The sequence below is a fragment of the Caloenas nicobarica genome, chromosome Z (assembly GCF_036013445.1).
Source record: "Caloenas nicobarica isolate bCalNic1 chromosome Z, bCalNic1.hap1, whole genome shotgun sequence".
Lineage (NCBI taxonomy): Eukaryota > Metazoa > Chordata > Aves > Columbiformes > Columbidae > Caloenas > Caloenas nicobarica.
The window spans coordinates 33,417,240-33,441,133 of NC_088284.1; the positions used below are offsets into that span (position 1 = coordinate 33,417,240).

At 40.7% G+C, this 23,894-nt stretch overlaps 1 protein-coding gene across 2 annotated transcripts in view; it reads right to left on the minus strand.

Moving 5' to 3' along the window:
• Positions 1-8,889, minus strand: part of SNCAIP (synuclein alpha interacting protein) — a 91,287-nt gene extending 82,398 nt beyond the window's left edge. For both annotated transcript variants that reach the window (XM_065656373.1, XM_065656374.1), the window contains exon 1: positions 8,839-8,889. The gene's annotated coding sequence lies outside the window, so the exon portion shown is untranslated. The remainder of the gene's footprint in view (positions 1-8,838) is intronic.
• Positions 8,890-23,894: the final 15,005 nt, after the last annotated feature.

Below are 23,894 nucleotides of genomic sequence, written 5' to 3' on the forward strand. Positions count from 1 at the left end.
TTCTCAAAGAACTGTTTAAGGAGAGATGAGGGAATATTTTATTTATTTCAGTTTAACCATTTATCCTGAAACAAAACATTTTCTTGGCATAACTAAGCTGCAGCATTCTACCAGACTGAAAAGCTCAGCTTCACCTTACTCCTCTACAGCGTGTCTTATGTCACAGAATCACATGCCTTTTTAGAGTCTATTTTGTATTCCTCTTTGTTTGACAGTACTTGCTTTTATGTGAAATATTTCTGCAGCATGAAAAAAAAATCGCATTAATTCATCTTTTTATGTCTTAACTTCAATTTTCAAGCCACGTTTTCTCCCTTGTCTTCATTAAATAGCATGAAAATGGCACAGTAAAAGAATTGGATACTCAGCAGATCTTTTTACACTGCATCCTCAGACACAGATCAGTTTTGCTGTTTTCTGCATGTGCAAGTATACTTCTTGTCAGACTTCACTCTTATAACATGGTAACTTAATTAGAAGCACACCTTGTTGAAAAGAATGTGGAGTAACTGAACAATTAATCTGACAAAGCAAAAATAACTCTTATTACACCAGTTAAAAACAAACAATAAAACAAACAAACAAAAACCCCACACAACAAACAAACAACAAAACCAAAAAGAAATCCTTAGCAGTGCAGGGGTCTTTCTTGAAATGTCGAAACCCCATCCAGACTACTTCTCTTAAAATACATTCAAATCCTTTTAATAAAGTTGGAACGTGTTTTATGTATAACTACCCTACTCTCATTGCTAATGTTTCATATAATTTCACTTTTTTTTTTCTCCCACGTAATTCTGCTTTAGATTCAATGCTTTCATAAAGAACATTTTAAAATGCTAAGTTACTAACAATGGTCTGTCAACGTGGCCTCTCATCCGGCTTTTAGCACTTGCAAAAACTTGTGGCCTGGATTTGGAGGTTCTTTATGGCTGAGCTTAACAATCAAACTTGGAACAGAGATTATAAAATGAATTTTTGGAGTGGAAAATTGCCGGAAGTCTCTCCTAAACTCCATTGCCCTTTCTATAATTCCTTACAGAGGGGAATTAAATTGTGAAATAAACAACTAAACTCAGTGGAAAAGAAAACTGGACTGTCTCATTATAAAGAATAAGGGACACACACTCAGATGCAGAGCATTCACTGACAACTTTGTAGTGAAGTAGTGGACATGCAGTCATGAATTTATGTCAACATGTGTAGGAGTATTCACAGTAGCACTAATCTAGATAGCATAGTTAAAAATAGCAGTGAAGACAGACAAAAGCAGACTTCGGCATGGCTTAACAACCTGTCCAGAAGGCTTGGACAGCCCTCTCTTAAGCCTTAGCCTGGCATGTCTTCAGATCACATATAGATCAAAGGTAGTACAGATCTGTCTGCATATCCTGCAATCACACTACTCAACTACAGTGTAGACACGTCCAGAAATAGTGCTACTGTATATATGTTCATCTGAAAACTGCATTTGCAAAAAGCAAAGCCTGGGAACATATCATAAAGCATATGAGACTTGATGAGGAAAGTATGCTGGAGAGAATGTCCATTTTGCTAAATTGTATTAGCTGGGTTAATTCCTCGCCCTACACAACCTGCTTCCCTTGTGCTCCTGGAGGACACCGTAACGTGCTGGTTGGCTTTACCTGTGAGTATTCACAGAGTCAGGTTGGATTAACCTGGTCCTTCAGGTACAGCTACTCGCTCAGCTTTATTGTCTAATGAAGAGACAGTTACACTCTACAGGCAGCTGTGTTACGTGTAAATGGCACTCATTCTCCTCTATGAAATACCAACACCAGACACCAAAGCCTTAACCTAAGCAGACACATTAGTTATCTACTGTTTCAAGGCCAGACATTTCACAAGAATATCAAGATACCAACAACGCCTTCATCTACCACTGCTGCTACCAGAGACAGAACTTAGTATTATACGGAAAACCAGGAGCTGATAAAGTCCTTCAAATTCAAGACCTCCGCCTCTCAAACGGTGCTTTGCTGTACAGCTGCAATACTACATCCTCCGCTAGCTATGAACTACAAATTACTACAGACACTACATCCTTGCAAGGATGGCTTACTACCATTTGTCCAGCAAGTGACCACAAGGACATAAGTATGTTCTTAAACTGTCTGCGTAATTAATTATTTGCTCCAGGGAGTTTCTGTGTGCATTTTGATAAATCACAACCAGAAGATAAGTGAAGAAGGAAAGCAGTTCTTCAGCACGCTTAGCTGCCTTACGAGGAGAGCATAAAGATGTGCAAACAAGTGTTGACTCAGACAACTAAAGTTCTGGTAGGAATGGATCACAGAAGCAGGGATTACGTATGGGCTAATTTACCATGGGAAGAAACGAGCTAGTAAAATACAGAAAGTTCTCAGTGCAGGGATAAAAATCCTGTCCTGCTGTCTGTCTCTCTGGAGAAACTGTGAGCACATGCAAAGTCCTGCTGCACTTATTTATCTGGATCTGGGCATCTCAGCACTCAGTCAGAGCTAAATCTCCAGTCATCAGGCAGTGCTGTTCCAGCCATTTCATCTCAGATCTGATTCATGAAGTGCTTTACTACAAAATGCAGAGAGGCAATGGTTAATTCCTCCACATAGGGACCACCACAGTAAAGAGCAGAAATACAATTTCCATTACACTGTTTGCTAATGTGCTTCATCTATGACCCTCAAGAACAACTGCAATGAGGTGGGTGAGAGTTTAACTGCTCTCTTTTCAGTCTTAAAGAATGACAGCTAAAGTTGCCAAGCACAGTGTGAAAAACCTACCCATTAGACTGACATTATCAAGGTTTTGAAAGCACTACCAAGTAGTTGAGATAATTACTAAATTTGTGTCATATATACCAGTGGCAGATTCATAATGCTGAACAGTAAGTAATGATTTTATATTAATCTCTCAGATATTGCTGCTCCCAAAACTCTGTTCCAATAAATACTCTATCAAGCTATTTGTAAACAGAGGCTTCCTGAATCTGGAATTAAGAGTGAACTTATCACCAAAAGCAGTATCATTAGCATTTATCGATGATACAACATGGTACACTAACACAAACAAATGTTAACACAAACATATTGAACTAAATGCAAACCTCCAACCAGTAATTTTTGGAACTGCACCATGTACTCTGTAACAGTATATAATAAATTTGGTCCTCTTTAACTTGCAACTAATTGCTTTGACAGCATTTTTTTTCCAATATGTGGCCTGTTCAACCTCAACAGTAAGTACTGTTATCAAAAATAGACTTTGAAAGGTAGTTCTTCTTTTCCTATGGAAAACTTAAAATGCCATACACAAAAAACTAATACAAAGACATATATAGCGGAATACAAACTCCGCCACCTAAAAATTATGCTATCAAATTCTTTTAAGCAAATATCGCATCAAGATGTAGAATGTATCATATTCAAAAGGACAGTGAAAAGTCGAATCCTCCTTTTTCTAACCTACTGCTTGTTCCATGGCTACAGTGCCTCACATGATTCACATCTGCCACAAGGATGCCCATTAACTTAAACATGAACAATGTTAGTCATGTGGCCCAGGTAACTACAATTCTGCAGATATGAAGCTTAAGATATGGTAGAGTTTAAGATTACAGTATTTATTCAAAGTTGCTCACATTTAGCTGCCATAAATTCATTTATCTCTTATTTAAAATCTGGCTTAGGTTAATGAAAATCAACTAATTAATGATGTAAGCATAACTCAATTTCCTGGTGATTCCATTCTGTAACTCAAGATAAGTGTTTGCCCATGTCCTAGCAACAAGCACAAATATTGTATTTTATCCAGTGCTAAACATAGGAGTTTGCAAAATGATAATATCCCAGTATTTAAAATAATTAGGGCATATACCTTAAGATTCTCTCATTGCACAAGAGCAAAAATGGATGGAACGCAACGGAAGTGCGGGTCACGGAATGCAACTTGCAGTTTATTTACCTTGCTAGCATCTGTGTGCACGATATTTCCCAGTTTTGTTTTGCATTACTTTGGTTGGTTGGTTGATTGTTTTTTTATTAATAAAACATCTTGGACACAGCATTTACAAATATTCAAATAAATCTCTCACCATGTTGATAACTTCAATATTTAAAATCAATTCAAAAGCAGTTCTAGAGCTCTTCATAAATTTACTACTGTGACTCAACTGGAACTGACAATGTAGCATACAAAAGGCAGAATATTTACAGTTGTATTTTAGGAAAAGAGAACATCAGATATGCACATGCAAGTGTAAACCTGTAATCAGTTACATATTGTTAGTCTCGAGAGTTAAAGGTATTTCCTATTTCTTAAAAAAAATGCCAGTCAGTATGGCCAGATCCTGCAAAAGAACTACGTGGATGAATAACCAGCAAAGCAATACAGCTTCAAATCATAATCATGCACATACCCTTGTCATGCACATGTGAGAAAGCTATGCAGCACAGCCTGATTTTTACTCACAGATGTAAACAAGTTTGGTAAAATGGTGGGGTTGAAGGGAAGTGTTAAGTTCCTGATTAGAATTTCATTTTAAATGGTAAGTTCCAGATTGATACAGTAACAATAAAACAGATGGCAGGAGAGTGGGGAGGATTTATACACAAACAGAGGTCATGTAATACACTGCATTAAGTTTAAAAGATAAGTGAGACAATGCCTTTTTCTCCAGTATAAACAAAGAAAAATAATGCCAGCAGTTTGACTGGAAACAAGAACGGGAGGAAACGGAACTGAAAAGGAAATGCTTACAGCAAACCTTGCAAACTTAATGCTACATTTTAACCAGAAAAATAGTTTCAAGTGTTTCTCAATATTTTTTTTGTAAAGTGAAAATCAACCACATTCATAGTCAAAATAAGCTTTTCTAAATGCTCCTTAACATACAAGAAAATACACCTAATGAAGGACTGCCCCAACTGTCAGACTAAGATAGCCGAATTGTACTTCTCTTTGATACTTTTAAGATCTTCAGACCTCTGAATCACTTGGAGCTTTATCTCAGAAGATGAAATTACAGTTCCACCTTAGACAGGTAAGCAGCAGGTGATATTTCTGCCACGATAATTAATTAATTAATTTTTTCCCCTCAGTTAAAAACTCTCTTGGGATCTTAAATCAATAAAGTATCTGATGCATATGTTCTGTTTTCTTGTTTCCAATAGTTCCACTGTGCATATAAATCTATCATACAAACACATTTGCATTTAAAGAGCAATTCTCTTGTGTTTACTATGCACCTGCTTCATGTAAGCCTATCTTCTCTGCCTCCTTTGAGAAACAGACAGATCTGCCAGAAAAAGAGAAAGCACATACACAGTGCTCCTCCAAGTCCTCTTGCCAATTATCTAGGCATTATTTCCTTTAGTTTAATTATGGTCCTATTCTGACAACAGCTGAAAAGAACAACTACTTGCCTTTCCAAAATCCAATACTTCTCAAATTTTAACGTATATTTCATCTTGACAATGAACATACACATTTGAACTGTACAAAACCACTGTATTTTCTAAGTAATATAAAGCACTGGCAAACAGGTTCCTTACATAGACTTTCACCTAAAAAATATGAACTTTATTCTACTTAGCATTAATTAACATGGCTGCATGAAGGATGAGAATATTCTCCTTCTGGCATTTTACCTTCAACTGTAACCTGAAAAAGATGTAAGTTTATTGTCATAAAACTAAAATAAAAATGGTAATTGTTCCCTTCTCTTCCCCTCCTTGTTCCTGTAACCATGTTTGTGATTCATGGGTTGCTTCTGGAGCTTCATGCAGGTGACTAGAGGTGGTGCAGGTGACAGGGGTGGAAATAAAGCTCTGGTGCGCCTCCCATCTAGTCAGCTGAAATGGTTAAAACCTGGTGAGGGGACATAACATGCTGCATCCCACAAAGGCTGCTGGAACTACTGGCCTTTGTGCTTGTGAGGTGCAGCATCACCACTCCATACATTCAGGACATCAAATGATGCCATAACTACTAGTACCAACATCACCGCACTATTGCCAACACAACTTTAGTGCTGCTGTCTGTGATGGTTGATTCCCCCCCTCCAGGCTGCCTCTGGCTATGTGCTCCCCTTTCTTGCTGGCATCTCATCACAGTATGAAGGCAGCACTAGCCACATGGCTCCATTTCAGAGGACACAAACTAGAGCGGCTGCAGCAGGGCTGTCATGCTTTCCCCTTCCTGGTTCTAATCAGGCAAGTGTCCAAGCAGGATGGAGCTGCTGTTGGTGTAGAAACAACGGGGTCCTGGGACATCCTAGAAGAGGACTGTGTGAGATAAAGAGCTGTACCACTGCAAATGGCATCCCATCTCAGGTACGTGTAGGAAGAAGACTTATGGAGTCTGCATGGGGACAAGTTTCAGCTCCCAGCAAGACTGGACAACTGAGAAGCAAATGGGCAGTAAGAGGCACTTCCTAGTTTCTTGAATGTCTGGCGATGCCTTGTCAAAGAATGGTTACAAAATACATAGATATTCGGGATTACAGTTTCCCAATCATGAAAAAAATCAATGCAAAGTGACCTGTCACTTATTCAGAGTACTCAGGGAAGGGACTGCATCTCTAAAGGTACCACAGTCACCTCATCCAACCAGCCTACCTTTTACATGCAGCAATTTGTAAACACAGAGGCTGGCCCCGAAGAAATCACATCATACTTACTTACCATGCTGCTGTCATTACAGAAAAAAGCGAGCAAACAAAACCAACAAAAACACATAAAAACTCAACCAAACAAAAACAACCTCGAACATTAAGAAGAGGAGTAGTTTCTATCCACTATAATTAACTGTCTGCTATAGGACTTCCTTACACGAAAGATTATCCCTCTCCACACTGGACTACTTGCTCAAACAAGGAGATTTTTTAACAAGCTGGTCTCTTACAGGCTCCTTGGAATTGGAGATAGTTTTTCCCTGTCCTCTTCCTCTGATATAATTCTATGTCACCCACTTTTTCAACAACCTACAACCCACATTTGCTTTCTGCAGCACACTGAGTCAGTGACACACACCAGAAACCACGAAGATCTGAAAAATGACTGAGCTGCTGGTTTAAGACACTATTAGTAGCTGGGTGAAGTGGAACAGTCGGTTTGCCTAAGTCAGTGTTTGACACACAAAAATATGCTGAAATGAAACATTACAAAGGGAAACTTTTCAGTCAAGGCATGAGCACTATGCCTCTGTCTTAACTGAAGGAATACTTAAAGGAAAAGTTACTACACGATTTTGGAACTATAACTACGATGGTGAGGCAAGTCTCTTCTTGACAACTGGACAGGTCAAATTCTAATTGTTTTATTCACATGATAACCCATTCTCACTGTATTTGAACTCCCTCTTGAGCAACTCCTCAAGCCTGCTCTCAAGACCAGGTTTCCAGCTCAGGTACAAAATCTTCAAAATATGGCTCCAGTATGGTGCCAGGCATACTCACGGGCCTAGCAGTATGGAGAAGAGGCTTACCATGTTCACTGGGCAGCCTGTGAGCTAGTTGCAGAGGACTCCAAGGTGAAGAAGCTCATGTTTATGTGTCGTAGTAAGACAAGGGGTCACATTATTTATGGCTCATTGGGAGCACATGCAGTACATGTACTTACTAAATTCAGCAAGGGCATGGCACTATGGAAGTCTGCTACAGCATGCTGCACCAGGCTTAAATACGTGCACATCGTTCTACATAATTCCTGGCTGCAGGATCAGAGCTACTTGCACAAGATACAAAGTAATTCTGATTTTCCTGTGCTATCATTTTATCCCTTTCTTCAGTCATTTAAGTATCACAAAAGGTTCCAACATACCAGTGATGTGCCTCGGAATAATTTTTTTAAAACTTTTTTGTTACCTTTTCTGGCTGCATCGTGGGCACATACAATGAGGCCACACTTCCAAGATTTTCTATGGAACCATAGGCACTAGCAGTTTTTTTGGTGGGTTTTGGGGTGGGAAGGCTTTTTGAGAAGCAGTTGTGACTAATATCTCTCTAAGAGCTGTGGTTTCAAGCCTACCATTGAAAGTGCCATGAGGTGATAACACCGATAATGAGGACCGAGACTATTGAAGAGTTAGTTTGTATCCAGTACCATCGGGACCTGATCCTCAAGCTCTTCTTCATATAAATTGCATTTGCTCACATAAAAACGCTCAGTGATATGGGTATGAAAAAGGTTTGATCCCTGGTGCTGCAAAAAAACACGAGCTTGGACTGACCCAAGTATAAGCCAAGGCGCACTTTTTCCACACAACGACTTTGCTATTTGCTTCCCCACAACTGCAAACATGCAACTCCTACTTGATTTTCTTCCAGATTTCGGCATGTCCCGGTGGGACAGTAAGGTGCTGAAGGCTGTGTCCCCCCCAGGGACGCCCGGTTCCGAGCAGAGTAGAAAGAGATTTGTGTCGGCTTCGGGTGTCAGCGGGTTTCATTGCGCTGCAAGGGGCTTTGCAGCGGCACTTCGCAGAGCTGACATCACGTACGTGCTCAGCCCCAATAAAACCCCCCGCGCTCAGCCCTGATTTCATGCGGAAAGCACTTCCCCGGGGCGGGCTGGCGGGGGCCGGAGCTCGCCGCCCCCGCTCCGCGCCCGCCCCCCGCCGCCCAGGCACCCCCGGTCCCGCGCCCCCCCGGGACGGCCCGGCGGAGAGAAGCCCGCAGCCGCGCCGGGCGCCTCCAGCGCTATTCGCGCCCCCCACCCCCGCGGAGTCCCCGCGGGGGACCCCGGGCCCGTCTCCGCGCCCCCCCCCCGCCCGCCGCTCCGGGCGGACTGCGTTGTCGGCGGCAACAAAGCCCCCCGCCCGCTCCGCTCCTCCTCGCCTCACCTCTCCCCTCCGCTCCGCTCGGCCGCGGCAGTTTCACGGCAGCCGCGGGGTGATGGAGACGGGGGAAGGACCCAGGTGCCGCCTCTCGGCTGCCGCCCCCCGCCACTCCCCGCCGGTGCAGGCAGTGCTCCGGCAGCGGCCCGACTCCCGCCGCCCCGCGCTCCGCCCCGGCCCGTCCACCGGCCAGCGGCCGCCCGGCGGCGCGCTCCCGGGGGCGGCACTCACCCGCCGCGCCGCGCCCGCGCCTCCTCCCGCCGCCGCCGCGGCGGAGGCCTGCTGCGTCACAATGCCGCCGCGGTCTGGGGGCGCGGGGGGCGCTGCCACGTGACCGGCGGCGGCGCGGGGGTGGGGGAGCGGGCGGTACCGGCGGTACCCCCCACCCAGGGCGGGCGGGGAGGCCCCCGCGGAGGCGCTGGGGCCGCGGCTGCCGGCGCGGGGCGGGACGGCGGGGGCGCCGCGGGGGCAGCGCTGCCCCGCCGGGAGCTCCGCGACGAGCGCCCGCCCCGCGGCTGGCGCTGGGTGCCCGCTCCCGCCCCGGGCCGGCGGGCGGTGCCCCGGCGGGTGTCGCGCACGTGTAAAGCGATGCCCGCGGCATCTGGAAGCGCTGCGCCTTCGTGTCAAATGCTAAGCGCGTGGCACTGTGCTGCACTAAAAATGCCTGAAAATATTGAGCTCAGTCAGCTCACATCTGTTTAAAATAAAATGTGATGGGTTTGCGATTTTTTTTTCTCTGTGTGTTTTTTTGTTTGGTTGTTTTTTGTTTGTTTTTGGTGGTGGTGGTCTGCTGTAAAACCTGGAAAGCGTCGCTGCTTCCCTCTGGTTCACGCCGACGGAACCTCTAATACCTTCCCATTGAGCGGGTCTCACCTGCCTCGGCGAAAGACCTGTGTTTTCTGTTGCCCTGGTGGGGGTCAGCAGAGCTGCAAAGGGTGCTCCGACACCCATCCGTTCTGAGCGCTTGGTCAGCCCGCCAGAAATCTGCCGGCTGCTCCTCAGGCTTTGCAGGGGCTGCGTGGAGAAAGGGATTCTAAGAGGTCGGCCCGAGTAACACCCTGCCACTGGGGTATATGATGGCAACAGGAGAGCAGCAGAAAAGGCAACCTTTGGCTGGTTCTCTTCTTTGTGTATTAGCCTGTCCTGTGCCGTGCCTTCACAGCACTAACAGGGATTCCCCCCCCTACTGTTCATAGGCACATTTTCCATTCTGTCTCTTAAGTATATCCCCTTATATACCTTTCCAGGACCGCCCCCCCCCCCCCCTCCGCCCCACCCCTCGCTTTTGTGTGCTTTTGTTTCAAACACAGAACTATCTAGATTCCATTTTCTCTGATTAACTAATGCTGCAAAAGCCCAAAAGATGCATGTAGGAAATTAAAGTGAATTTATCCTAGTTTAGCATTTTGGAAAACTATTGCCCACAGAACACATAGAGCACACTCAGTGCTACCACAAGTATGCCCACATCAGTCAGCTCTGGATAACTACCTCTGAAAATACGGAAAACTGTTCAATTTCCAGCTCAGTTGGTCTCTGCCCTTCCTATAGGAATTTCTAGAGAATGTGCTAATCAAAGTGTGGCTACTGGACATAAAAAAATAGCTCATTCCGCTTAATCCTGAGACACAGTCATCAGATAGCAACAACCTTGAGAAGCTTTTCATCTGAACCCAACGATTTAGAGATTAAAGGACATGTGTGATATGTTATGTGAGCTATCTAGGTGCTGCAGCATCATGCATTTTCATATATTTTGCAGATCATTTAGCATACTTGCCCAGAAGTAAAAAGCTGTCAAATGTCTTCCTTCATAAATTACATTTTTAAGATGTGTGGAAAACAAGCGTGAATGGGAATTACAGTGAATTATTATCTTCATGTGCAAGGCCAACTATGTAGAGCAATACTACCTTAACCACCTTAAAAATGTCTGTGCTGCTTGAGGGTGAGGGGAGAAAAAGTTTACTTTGGATATGTCTTTTGCTTTTATGTCATTCGCTTTTATGAAAGGGCATATTTGGGCACTGCACATTTCACACTTGTACATATATGGAGATTAAGTAACCATTTGGCATATTTGTAATGCATTTGATTAGGTGGTTTTATACAGGAATGTTGGTCAGCTGTGTGTGATTAAATGGTTTGAAAGGAATGCAGGTCAGCTCCAGAATACAATGTCATATAGGAGTATGGCCTTCTTGACAAACAGCATTGATGAAAAACCAAAACCAAAAAAGTCTTATTCTAATTAGAGGCTATAAATACCATACATATGCAAATAAAGCTTGTAAGACAAAAGCTTGCCAAGTGTCTTTGTGTGCGTTATATATTATAGTATCTCAATTAGAGCTGATAACTCTGTTTATATATCTACTTCTGAACTCATTGCTGGAAATATTTTTTGAATAGGAAGTGCTAATTAGGCTATATGGCTGTACTAAAATAAGTTACAATATACAACTTCAGTTACTGTAAGAATTTCAGGATTAATTTTTACTGCCAGCTACATGGCACTGTCATTATTTTTTTGTCTGAAATAAAATCACCTCTCTTCTTACTGTGCGTGCAGATACAAGATTTTGCTGAAATAGGAACAACTTCTCATTGCTAATCCTACTCTGTTCTGTTGGGTGGCTCACACAGAATTTCACAATGTGACATCCAAGGTCCTGCTCACACATTTAGAACAACTGTGCAGAAGAACTGGCATTACTGGATCAAAATGTCAGGAACAGTTACCATAATCAACTACTCTAGCTTATAGCATAAAGCCCCATCATTCCTGGTTGAATTAGAGAATGCTTTTTCAAAAAGTGATCCAATCCTGATCACGGCACTTCTAACGGCATGGTTGAAAGAGATAATTAGCTTCACTGTTATATTATGTATGCTTGGTCCAGCTTTGGGTTCAACTATTTAAGTTTTGAATTTCTGACACTGGCTTTACTTTTGCCTTCACCTGCTGTAAATAAGAAGCTCACCATTCTCATAGATTTTCTTACCATCCCTGTATTTCCAGTATATTTTCAAGACTCCTTTCAAAAATTCATTGCATAAATTGTAAAGGATTTATTCGAATTACCTGAGATTTTGACAATTAATGAATATTTTATGTCACAGATTTTCATTCTGAAAATTAACAGCAAATTGGAAAGCTTTTGAGCGTGGTCCTCAAAACAAACTACAGATGGAAATTAATTTTCTTTTTTCTATCTGTTATTCCTCTGCTATGTGTACAAAGACCACCTTTGGATGTGGCCACATAAACAAGTGGTCACAAGGTAAGATGGACTTTGAAGTAGTGAATTACATCCTCTGCTCCATAACTGCCCTGGTGTAGCTCCTTCTCCCTCCCGTGCTGAAGTCAGATCACTTGCTAAGGAAATGTGCTCTTGTAAAGGAATACGTGAGCTCGCATTCATCAGAAGGCAAGAACACGCACAGAAGCAGATCCCGCAAAGTAGCTGAAACACACCAGTTTCTTTGTTATCTTACAGCATTATAGCTCGCTTGTGAGATTGCTTGTCTACTGTTTTATACCAGGAATACATGTGTAGTTGTCTGTCCAGAATTGCATACTGCTTTTGTTCCATCCTGTATATATGACCTGCATTCTTTGACGTGACCTCATTAGACAAGAAAAACATGGAAAAAAGGAAGAGGGTTTATGCATATATGTATATATGATTAGAATGTATGATTAGAATATAAAGATGGTGTCAATTTAGACATAACATAAAAAGTCAAAAGTCTTGGAGTTTACGTTCAACATGGCTTTATACACATCCTTTTGAATTCAGTATGAATGAGTCACTAGAGGAAATCCTGACTGGACAACATATTAAATTAGATTAAGACCAAATATTGTAAAAGCTAGAAGTGAATTCTAATCACAGTATCCCTATGAATTAGTGAAAAATTTTACAGCTATAAGCTATACGTCACTACTAATTCAACTGTTTTGAATATGCCTCCATTAATAACATTATTCTGAGAAATTTTAAATCCACTCTTATTGTCAATCTCTTGGCAGAAGGCTCCATCTCCTGAATTAGGTCAAAGCAAGGCATTTCAAACAATGTTTAGGTAATTGCTAAAATAGTGATATGAAAAAACAGTCTGGAGTAATCTATGGAAACTAGCTGACTGTGTAATAAAGGCCTAAAAGGAAGGTGAAGCAAGACTTCTAGACTATAAATCTCTACAGAAGAAAGAAGGACTATTTCTCATTAAAAAGTTAGGGTGGAAAAGCTTTGACTTTGGGAGGTGACCCAATACCTATACTGGGGTTTGGTACTTCTCTGCTGAAATTGACTTACGCAATAATTCTCAGTGGAGGCAGCTTGGGGGCCACAGAGACAAGGTGTTTCTAAGCAGTTAGAGAGGTGGCTGTTTTCTGTTGTCTTGCCTTGCTGGATCTCAGACAACTCATGCAGACACACAGATGCACATGGCCACACACATCTATCTACATATCTATACATATCTATATGAAAGGAACTTGTCACAGTGATAGCTAAAACTAGCCCTGAAAATCAGTCCTTGGAAGTAAACACCAGCTCTTTTTCCTTCTTAATTCTCTGTGAATCACTTAGAAAACAGGATTCATCTACTGGGTTAGCTCAGCAAAGGAGGTTTTACAGTGCTCTGCTCTTCTTCTTATAAAAGTAAGGCTGCTAACAGCAGCCACACTACACAGTTACAGACCACTCTCGTTGGGATGCCTTCTTAAAAAAGCTCTCAAAATACTCCTATCAAGATGAAAGGCACTACTTTGGTTAAAAGTAATAACAGAGGTTCCATATATTGAGATAGATGATAGCAAATGAACATGGCAGTTGCATAGGAGTTGAGTACAGGCATTTCATGGATGAGTGTTTTGCCAGTTCACTTGTGCCATTGGAGAAAAGCGAGTCTCATTTTTGTGATCAGGTGTTAAGGTGTGGGGTGGGGTTTTTTTGTTGCCGGGGTGTGCTTTGGGTTTTTTTGTTTGTTTGTTGTTGAGGTTTTGGTGTCTCTTTGTTTGGTTTTTTACATGGTATTGTACATTTCTAGTGGATAAAGTGGATTGTTTTGTGCATCCTCAAACTGACTTAACCTGAATGCTTGCTGAATTGTACAGGGAAAGCCTGGTTTACTTATGCTTGTACAGGGTCAGTTACAAAAAGTTATTTCAGACAGCATTTTCCTTTCTGCTCTGCTCTGTTGTATTTCACTGTTGTTTTTGTTCACTGTTATAATTATCTGTTTGCCACCTTTGATGTGTAGCACATAGCTATTTAAAGTACTGTGAACTAAAGAAGAAAAGAATTATGGTGCTTTTTGGCCTTTGTTTTTGTTTTTCTACAACTCTATAATTGCTAGTAAGTAAAGTGTTATGTACTCCTATTTGTCTGCAATACATCTTCTGCAGAAGAATCACAATTATAAAGGTGTATTGGATTGTGGTACTCTTTGTAAAAGTCCTTGACAAGCAGATGAGGACCGTGAGCAAAATAGACTGAAACCTAAGTAAGAAATAACATGTTCTCTGTAAGGAATTTTCAAAGCAAATGCTGAACTGAAGTCTAAACTAACTCCCTCTGAACTCAGAAAAACGTTTTTCCTGACATGGTCAATGATACAGAATTTAATTTCTCCCTCTCCCAACACTCAAACATGCAATTACGTACCAGTAATAACACAATTTGGGAATTATCATTTGAAGTCATCATTTAGTTGTTCTGATACAAATAGTGTTTCTGCCAAAGAAAACTTTATTAGTTATTCAAATAGCATTGCATTAATCTTTCAAAAGACTTTGAAAATGCAAAACAGCAGACATGTTCTACAGGATTCACAGCTCATATTGTCAGTCCATCTCCTGCCCCATGATCATCATTGTGATTTACAAAAATAAAACCAGAAAAAACCCTTAAAAACCAATACGGGCCAAATAACAGCTGTTCTAAATTGTCATAGCTTTTTGCAGTCAAGGAAAAATGATGCTGATTTACACTCATGGAGATTCCAGCTCTGATCTTTCATTTTCTTTCTTCCAATATGTCAACAAGGATCATAATAGTAGCCAATGATAACACATCTTACATATTATTCATATTTTCTTTGTATTTGTCCTCTTAGTATTGTGTACTACACTGAAGTTATTTTTCTCTTTTCTCCAGACGTTTCCTTTTTTCTTCCTCTTTGTTTTGTGTCTTCTCCCTTGAGATATTATTGTTATTTGAACTGGCAAAGAAACAGGTTCTATTTTTTTAATCCAGAAGAAAACAGATTTATTTGAATCTCTCTTGACAGCCTGGTTCCCACCCATGGGCCACCAGGGAAGTACCATCCTCCGTGCTCAGTGATAACTCCATTGTTCTAGATATTTGTTGTTATTGTGGTGTGCCTTCATAATGAAGACAACTCCAGAATATTTAGCCTGTTGAGAGCTTGGAAAATGGAGATGTGAAATTATATCTTCTCTCCTTCTAGTCTCTTTGCTATATGAGGGTATTACAAAGAGGCTTGAAACTTTTAGCTGCCAGAACAGAATTTCCTAATTTCCAAAGAAGCATGGTGTTAACGCCTAGCTGGTTTCTTACATACATTTTGTCCTCCCAGTGCAAGAATTGGAACCTGCATAATCAAGGCACGACTGCATTGGGATGTGCTAACCTGGCAGATGGTTCCCCTGGAACTGCTAGCAGCTGGTATAGTTTAGAAATGCCTTTTGGTCACTTTAAACTGTTTGGGAGCTGGCGTTAGACCAACCTGAGGATCAGAGTACTCAGCCCTCCCCCCACCACACCCCTTTATGTGATTGCCAAGTCCAAATTGAATGCTTCATAGAATCTGCATCAAAAATTTTGAGTTTAACCCAGAAACCTACTGGATCATATGCTGTGTCTGTACTATCAGAATTTGTAGAGTGACAGGCTCTCACATCCTTCACACTGTGGGAATTATTCTCGGCCAGATATAGTACACTGCAATAATGCAGCCCGAAGGCTCACAAGCTCATTGGTCATCCCAGCCAAATCTACATCTCCCAAAACAGTCTGTTTTATGGCCAGAAACAACAATCAAGGTAACTTTGCCAGCTATGGCTGTTTGGGTATCTAGTAATGGTGAAGCATGAAAACACCAAATTTAGAACCAGACCTAAGAATCTGAGGCCAGTTCTTTCACTTAAGGATGATATCAGCAAAAGCTAAATGTCAGTGAAAGCTCAAGCACTGGAGATCATGGAGGTAATTATGAATTACCTAAGAAGGATTTATGAATTTCAAGGATAAAATAGACAAAAGCAGTAATTGTGATCTGATAGTTGCCAGAACCTTGCATAACCCTTTGAAGCCACCCCCTTTATGGAAGGCAGGGGAATTTGCAGTCTTAGCACCTGTCAGGATTAAACACTAACAAATTTTTTCCAAACGTAGTTTGGTATACGAAAGTAGAGAGAATACTGAAAGCTGAAACAGAAGGCACAACTAATAAAGAAACATAGGAAATGATCAGGAGAGGTATTGTACTGGGTCTAGTGTGAATGGGTGAGAACTTGATTATGGCATGCAAGAAGGTTGGGAGTACAGTCAGCACATCGAGAGATAAAATAGGTCAGAGAGATGTTAACTGCAAGAGAAATACCTTCAAGGAATTTCAGACTATATGGAGTAATTATAAAACATGTGTTTTTTTGTTGGTGAGAACAGAGTAGTACCTACGTAGGTTCCCAGCTGACATTTATAAGGTAGAGGAATTTTTCCATGTGTTTTTTTTCTTTCTCTTTTTACATGAAAATCCAACGTCATTGCCAGTATCAGCTCATTGTTAACTGTCAATTCTGACATTGCATAGAAATAGCATGTCTCATGACTGCTGGATGGCTTTTCAATGCCTTATTGACTTAAAGGTAATAGTAAAACATTTCACGCAGTTGAATATGAAATAATCCTGGCAAAACATTTCATGCAGTTGAATATGAAATAATCCTGACTCAGCACCAAGATGCATATCTCTGGCATTGTTCTTCTCTTTGCCAAATGTTCTCTCAAACAGCTGCTATTTTAGATTCAATATCCTTGACTTAACACATCCCTTCTGTTTTTTCTGTTTGCTTCTTTTCTTGAGTTCATGTCATACTTCCATTTGTAACACTAACCAGGGACAAAAAAACAAGAAAAGAGCCTCAACAAGAGTATCATCAGGAAAAGCAAACAAACAAAATAACCTAATCTGATCCAAAATCCTGTATATAACTGCACAGGTAATTCTTGTCCAAACAAAATAAGAATTTTGTTGCCACATCTAATTTCCCTGGGGTGGACACAATCTATTCATCATTCATTTCTCTTTTCTTCTCCTACTTTAGGTCCTTGCATTTTGATACATCGACTGTGGAAACCTGCATTTCCATACTTTCACTTCATATCTATCCTGCATTTTACGTCATGGTCAGCATCATGACACGCAGCAAGTAATGACAAAGTACGCGTGCCACTCATGGCTGAATCTCTGCTTCATTCTGATTGCAGAGTGTCTTAAGCTGAATGTGCTAGGGATGCATAGAGTGGTGGATATGCTGCAGTAGAATAAGTTTAACTTCTAAGCTGCTTCGACTGTTCTATCAACAACAGACAAGGCAAATTTGTCGTATTTTTAGAGACTCATGCCCATCGGAAAGCACCATCCATTATCACAGTTTCCCTCCAAGTCACAGCCAAACTAGATTTACAGTGTAAGTAGTCAGAAATATAGTATTGCTTATAATGTGAACATCATGATAATTCTTCATTCCACTGAAGGATTAAGGCCAGGGTGATGGCTGGCTACAGAAACCTCATTATTTTTAAGATATCAAGAAAAAAGTAAGTATAGAAAAGTAATACGAAGTTTCTTTCACAGATGGTGAATTTTAATTCACCATTTCTGAATGTTTTCATGCTTGAAAGTAATGGGAGACTTTTTTTTTTTGTGAATTAAACATATAGTAACATAGCTCCATCTTCAATGATATATAGACCAATTCAGTCTCTCAAGGACTGCCTACTGTTAATTTTATGTTGTTAATTGTTGTTTGCTTTGTAGTTTCGACACAGTTGTTCAGAGTAACCTGCATACCATCACTAAATCTATGGTGAAGAGAAGTGAGTCAACTAAGTGGAAACAATCCTTTTAATTATGTTTCCATTTTGTTTTGTTTTGTTTTATTTCGTTTTGCTTCATTTTGTTTCAGAGATGTACAGGGTTCCAGGTTGGTTGTCAAAGTGTTGCAGGCTCCCATGCAGAGTGTAATTGTGGCTCTACTGAAAAGAAAAGGACAAAATTTCCACTGGCTTCACTGGGGTCAAGATTTTACTTGAAAGACGCTATGTTTCCATATTTCAAAAGTCAACTCATTTGCCACTTAACTTATGTTTGCTTTTTGCATATCTTGTGACGCAGACCCATGAGGTTCAGATTTTGATGAGGGATTCAGAGGCTGCAACAAATGCTAAACTAGGAAATCTTTGATGTAATTTTATACTTCTCAAATGAAACTCCTGTCACTGTTTAAAATTACGAGATATATTCAGGTTTTCAAGAATGGGGCTAGATTGCAGATTAGCCCTGAAGTATCAGATCCCTCAGTTCTGCTAGACAAACAGTTTTAAAAGCAATGGCTTTTTTTAGGATGGAATAAGCCTAGGCTCTCATCTATTTTTTTAGATTTAGGGACGACATTATGTGGTAGGACAAAACTATAGATAGTTGATGGAGATAGACATTTATTTATTCCACTAAGCTGTTGTTCTTAAAACCAAGGAATAAGTTCATCCCCACCATATTTTTTGTTCAGACATTTTTTGACATTATTGTACATTTTCAATGTACATAATGCAGCCTGCAATCTCACACAACTACAGTTACAAATATCTATGTGCCTTGTTTACCCAAAGCAATTTGTTTAAAACACATATCTTTATGAGAGAAAAGAATAGCTGGGTATCATACAAAGACATGGGTGTTGGAGAAATGCTGACAGATTTTTAGCTACAAAAGTATTAGGGAGCACTGCCATGGTAATATTATAAGCTGTGCTAACAGAATCTATAATAGGATCAAGCTGGATAAACCTTTCTCCTTACGCATGAAAGAACACCTTTATAAGTCAGTGTTTTTCTCAGTTATAATCCTGGACGTCCAATTCATGAAAAGTTTATCATATAAGATTTTCACTCAAGGAGACTAGCACACTCTGAAAAGTAGGGCAGGAATTAGATCTAACAGCTCATGTTTGAGTATGTAAGCAAATTCATTTATTTTAAAAATAAAATTCCATGGTAAATCAAGGACAGAACATCAAACCAATATTTTCTTTTGCTGCAATGAGTTTTGCCTGTATGTAAGAAGAGCAAACTCATGTGCTTGTTCTCTGTGATAAGCTGAAATATTTGAAGACCCTAATGTTTGGGTGCATTGCATATATTGTTATTGGGGGTGACGAGAAATGGTAAAAGAACCACAATTACCTCCTCCCCTAGCTCCCCTCCCAATACATTGATGCCTCTGAGGGTATCAAGGTGTTTCAAGCACAGCAGAATTTACATACTTTCTGGTCAACTGTAACAACCATATCAAACTGCTATGCCTTTGGAAAGTGAAAACACAACGGTGGAAAGTTCACCTGTCATTTGTGATCACCTTTTCTGAAAGTATAAAATATCCAGTAACATCATCCAAAAAGTCACTTGTGTCTTTCCCTGGATTCTCCATGTCATTTGATTCAAAGCAAGATGCCTGAAGCATGCAGTCACAACTAGGTTAGTATAGACTAAACAAGAAGGGCTCTCTGTTCACAGGATGGTAGAGAAGACTAAAGGGATAAGCAGCCAAAGTAAGCAGACCACAGGCAAAATGGGCAGTAAAATGAAGGAAAAGATACCAAATAAGAAATGCCTTATAGCAGAACTCAAACCAAGGCTGCACAGTATGGAGATAAAACTATCCACATTGTTTATGTACTACCCTTTGGCATGTGGAATAAGTCAAGACTGAGGCATGGAGGTTTACCCTTTGTTCGTATCACCCGGCCTTTCTTCATGCCTGTAACTGGAACAAGTAAGGCTCTTCCATATTTCAGAAGCTAAAGCTGTTCGCTTCTAGAAGTCTTTGACATGTTTTCTTTGTAACAAATCTCTTCTGTTACATCCCCATTTACAACTGCAACTTTAATGTGACCTATTTTTTTATATAAAGATAGTTATGCTACCTCCTTTACAACCATGAAGGAAATATGATGAATTTTGTCTTTCCTCTGCTGCTTCTGGACAGTCTCCATCATTTATTTATAACAAATAACCATCAAACTAAGGTCTTGTTTCTTGGTGTGAATTTCCTGTTAAAAACCTTATGTGAATATGCCCATTGTTAAGGCAGTAACTAGTGTAAATTTGTAAGAAGATACTACAGCCAACAGCCTACCTGTGAATTGTCCTCTGTAGAGACTGCTGTAAGCACTTGACAGTCACACTCTGGTGTTTGAATTACACAATCAGTCCATTCTTTTATATTCACCGAGAGGGCCAGAGAATTTAAGTGAGACAAAGCAGAGGTAAGAAAGTCCCAGAAAGAATACAATGTGCTTTCCCTTTCTGAGAGCGTTTGATCATTTTTGAATGAAGGTCTTACCAATTTATGTGTCTTAATTAATCTTTTCCGTACTGTGCCTCTGGCCAGAGGCTGGGGTAAGCTGTGTTCCTATTCCTATATAGGTTAGCACATGGTTGCTTCATTGAAACTTTCTACTTCTTCCACCGCTGCTTCTCCTTGAAACAGAGATATCTATATCTATCTCTCTGTATGTCCAAATTACTTAAAGCAGTGATTTCTTAAGGGTTGGCAAGCCTAAAAATCTCTTCATGTCTTCCTCTAGAACTCACTTCTAACCTAAATTATGCTCTGTAAAGCTTTTCCAATATTCAAATGGCTTCTGTCCTTTCTTACTTCTGGAAAAATCTATGAGGGAATAGTTGCAATTTCTTAAAGTTAAAAATACCAAATGAATGGCAAAATTAGGACTATATTTCTGAGTTTAACCCTGAGAGCATGCCTGTACGAGAGGCTGCAAGGAAACTGAGACTTGGTCTGGTTAATCTAGATAGATGAAGCTATGTTGTACTTTAGCATGGCAATGGGCCTGAGATAATATGTTTGCCTTTCAGAAAAACTGTCAGCAGGAGCTACTGAATTGGTTACAGCGCTTGACTACAACTACTAAAATCATTTCCAGATTGGAAAAGACCCATCACCATCTAGCTGGGGGCACAGGCAGTGGGGTGTGCACTTGCATGAGAAGACACACTTCTAGCTTCCTTTCTAGTAAGTGTTATGAGCATCTTCCACTTCCAGTTATTACTTTTAGCATACCACGTAATTTCATTTTAGCACTAAAGCAAGCACTAATTGAAGGAGATTATGCAATTTTATTACCATTTTCCTTGTCATAATATTTGGCAAAGACAAATTCTCATGCTTAAAGAAAAGATATTTTGAAGGAGTCAGAGTTCCAACTAACGTCATTTCATGAATTATGAAGACATTGATGAAGAAAGTGGGGGAAAAGCATGGTAGCAACTGATCCAGCTAGGACAGACTTTGTTCCAAAATGGCAGTCCTGAAATAATCTCTTTTATTATTTAGGACTGACATTAAGAATTCTGATGTGACTATTGAACCTAAAATTCTCAAATTATGCTTTCTTGACATAATTTTGTATTGTCAGTTCCATTTTATGTCATTCCCATAATACTTAATCTCAGGGATTCCACTTCTGACTATGTGGTTGCTGAAGTAAGCAGATCAACATATGCAATGAAAATCACATTTTCCAAATTCTTTCAAGAAAGCACAGTTGGTCAGCCCCTCTCAATCCTTTTCTTTACACAGCTTCATTACATATAAGAATCAATGTCGTTTGTATAACAACAGTCTGATGAAAAACTACAAGTGCCTTTTTTTGCAATAAATTTTCATGGGTTTTGCATGAACCTTGATTTAAAAGAAGCCGAAGTGGATTTCACTTCTTAATGTTTCATATGTTACCAGAATTTGACTACTTTAAAAAAACTGTCTTGAGCTGATTGTAAATCTTATAACAATAGCAACAAAATCAGTCACCAGTTCATTCACATAATGCAGAATTCCAAGTTTTACCCTTTAAGCCCTGTTTTGAGGGCTAGTCCTCTGGTCATAAATGATGGGTACCTTTCAGTCTCACATGAATGGCTGAGCACGTATTAATACACCACACGAACTGTAAAGACAAAGGCCTCCATTCTCTGCTGGCTAGTCTCTGCTAAAGTCTTTTTACATAGCACAGGGAGAGCAATCAATGTCTGGACTTTCCTGACGCTTGCAAGGGTGGCAAGGCTTTGTACCAAGAGGACTTGTACAGCAAGGTGGTGTCCATAAGCTATTCTCAATCTTTTCAAAGTTACCTTGTTGACCTCTTGCTTTATCTGCAGACACCACTGTTACAAAGTGAACAACACCTGCCAGTGAGACTGTCGTATAAAAAACAACTGACCAGCATTGGCCTGGGTTAGACAGAGCCAGGGATGCTTTGGTACTGTGGATTTGGAAGGAAAGGAAACATTCAGATCCAGACTGTGTCCAGAAACAACATACTTTGTTTGAATTCCTGGGGGAAGGGGAGGCAAGGTGAAGGCATGAAGTTCTGCTTTGCCTGCTTTTGTACAACCTAAATACAATCTATAAGAAGGAATGAAACAGTCAGCATTTCAGAAGCTTACCAAACAAATTACTAGTGCCACATCTATTTGTAATTATAGGTCAGTTCTTAATACGGTTGTAAACCACACATTCCAGGGCTCTGCAAGCACTTAAAAGCATATTTTAATCTCTTTGGATAAAAGAAGCTGCCATTGGCAACAGTAAAAGAAATGCAGATGGAGTTTCTTAGTTCTTACTACGAAATTATGCTTTTCACTGCTTTAAACAATTCCTCCAGCACACAAGCTGTGTGCACTCACATGCCACCCATACTATGCTATTTGACAATTTAAGCTACATTATGGAAAAATTCAGTGACATCGTGTATAACAGCACCACACTGATAGTGCTCTCATGATACCATGTCTGGAGGGTCTGATAATAATATCAGAGGCAATTTCTCATGAAAGGCACTCGGCTGCTAATGGCTGCACAGATATACCAGACTCAAAGAAGCTGCGGGCAGGATATGGTGTCAATAGCAGGGGCTTTGCTTCCTATGGATTAAATGGATCTTTTTGGATTCTAGAAGCTGTACAAGGACAATAAGAGTTGTTTTTGTTTTACTGTAGAAGCTATGTTCAAAAGTAAGGGGAAAAATATATCTATTAAAGTTAACTGTTTCTCTTAAACCTAAAAAGGCAAAATCATATCCTTAATTCATCCTTGTCTGGCTGGATATTATATAAAATTACACCCTAACTGGCATACTTGTAATGCCAGTCATTATGGTACTTGCACATGGAATTTCTACAGTGCCTGGTTATATCACGGCACATTAAAGCAGCTTTCATTTCCTTTTTGTGTTGCTCACTACATAATTGTATTGCTATTATTTCCCATGTTTTAGCGCCTCTGACCCAGCACAGATCAGAAATCCCACTGTGCAGCCAACTCAGGGACAGACTTATAGGTCAGGGTGGAAAGGATGAGAGCGGGAGGAGACAGGTGATATGGGAAGCATGCAGCAGCAGCAACAACTTCCTGCTGGTACCCTGAGACTTTTCTTTGCCCCGAGCTTCCTTATCTCCTAAAATCAGGTACAGGAGTCCACAGGGAGGACTTGTTCTGGGCTTCCTCGTCTCTGTCAGGTGCTGCTGTCACTGGTGGGGAGGGAAGGGTGGAAGGTGCTCGTTGTGGCCACTAGCTTGATGAGGGCTCAGGATCCTCAGTGCAGCTCTGTCTGACAACCTGTCTGCTCCCTTGCCCAGGGTCAGTGCTCTGTGTCTGTTACCCAGGACTGTGGCTGCCCACCTATTCCTCCCAGCTGGGCTCCCCAGTGCCCCAGGGGCATAGGCATG